The following is a 1,881-nucleotide window of genomic DNA, read 5'->3' as shown; positions in this document are numbered from 1 at the left end:
TCAAAAAATGGTGCATGCAACTCCCCATGAAACCACTAATTATGATTTTCATGTTTCTGTTTGTGTACAGATTTAAATAACAGGACAAACATGTTAACTTCAGAGATGTAGGCATACTTTTTATTTTTGGACAGAGCCAGGCCAGATATTACCGTGTTTTTAATCCTGCATGAATGCAGAATGTTCTGTCTGATATGCGGAAAACAAAAGAGAACCAGGTGGTACTGTACTATGGGCTACAAAACAACACTAAATAGTTGCATGAATGAATACAGTTTTTATGGGATAATGCTGTTTTACAGACTTTTACTGTAGCATTTATGAGCAAGCCATCTGTTATCCCAGATCTTTTCACATCTTCTCTTTATCCATATTTTTGGAAAACTCAGTTTGAGGCTTTACAGCAAAGTTCACACAAGTGTCACACGCTGCAGCGCAGCCCAAAAAAACTCACGTTTTGATTTTTGGTACTGTTTTTCTGAAATACTCGCTCCTTCTTTTTCTCAGTTATCCTGTATTTCAGCTGCGCGAAACCAGCATCCATACATCTGTGCAGCAGGTTGAGTATCATGTGCAACATCAATCTGCCTTAGAAGTCTGCTCCAAATGTGTCATGGATGTTCTGAGTGGTGGTAATGTACTGTATTCAATTCAATTCAATTTTATTTATAGTATCAATTCATAACAAGAGTTGTCTCAAGACACTTTACAGATAGAGTAGGTCTAGAGCACACTCTAGAATTTACAAGGATCAAACAGTTCTAGTAGTTTCCTCCAGAGCAAGCAACAGAGCGACAGTGGCGAGGAAAAACTTCCTTTTAGGCAGAAACCTCGGACAGACCCAGGCTCTTGGTAGGCGGTGTCTGACGGGCCGGTTGGGGGTGTGTGTGTGTGTGTGTGTGTGTGTGTGTGTGTGTGTGAATGATATTAATTCAATTGTCTTTATAGTGTCAAATCATAACAGATAGACGTTATCTCAAGACACTTTAGATAGTAGTCTAGACCACACTCTATGACAGAGGTGGTTTATCTCCTTGAAAAGGTGCATTGGAATGACACCACATCTGTGCATCATTAGCGTACTGTTCCACAAAGGAGATCCATCTTCTTAAGATTCTGCACTAATCAAGGTCGGGGTAAGAAAGAACAGAAAAGATTCAGGTCATTGAACCAACAATTGTACAACCGAGCAGCGTTGCCTTTGGAACCCGAACAAATCGATGTAAATAATGTGATCTATTGGCGCCATCTGGAAAAGATTGAGCTGAAGGGAGTCTAACCCTAACCCTAACCCTAACCCTAACCCTAACCCTAACCCTAACCCTAACCCTAAGCAAGGCCTTCTCTTCTGGCCAACAGAATGTCAGAATCAGAAAATGATATTATTTGAATAACCAGCACAACCAAGGGACAAGAAAGAGGTCCAAACCCCCCTCTTACTATCTAACAAGTGAACATTTTTTATACATGACCCCCCCCCCCCAAAAAAATCCTCATATCTCCAATCTGAGTCAGTTTGACTTGAAATCATTTTCATCACGCAGGCCCACTCACACCCCCTTTCCCTCAAACACGTCGTTACTGTAATATACAGTATTATAAAGTCCCCATGGCCTTCAAAAGCATTAATTCAAAATGCCATCAGCATTACAAACCGGGAATTTCATTTATTTATCTGCTTTTGCAAATTCTTGTACATTTGATTCTTGAGCATCACATGATTTACTCTACATGTACTGTGTGTTTTGTAAATGATAGCCACATTAAAGATCCATATCCAACACAGTTTTAGGATTCTATAGGCTAAATCAGGGTTGTCCAAAGTTTTTTTGGTGAGGGCCAATACAGAAAAATAAGCAAAGGCTCGGGCCACACACTAGA

This window comes from Etheostoma cragini, chromosome 11 (genome assembly GCF_013103735.1).
Source record: "Etheostoma cragini isolate CJK2018 chromosome 11, CSU_Ecrag_1.0, whole genome shotgun sequence".
In the NCBI taxonomy this organism is placed as follows: Eukaryota; Metazoa; Chordata; class Actinopteri; order Perciformes; family Percidae; genus Etheostoma; species Etheostoma cragini.
This window is presented reverse-complemented; position numbering follows the sequence as displayed.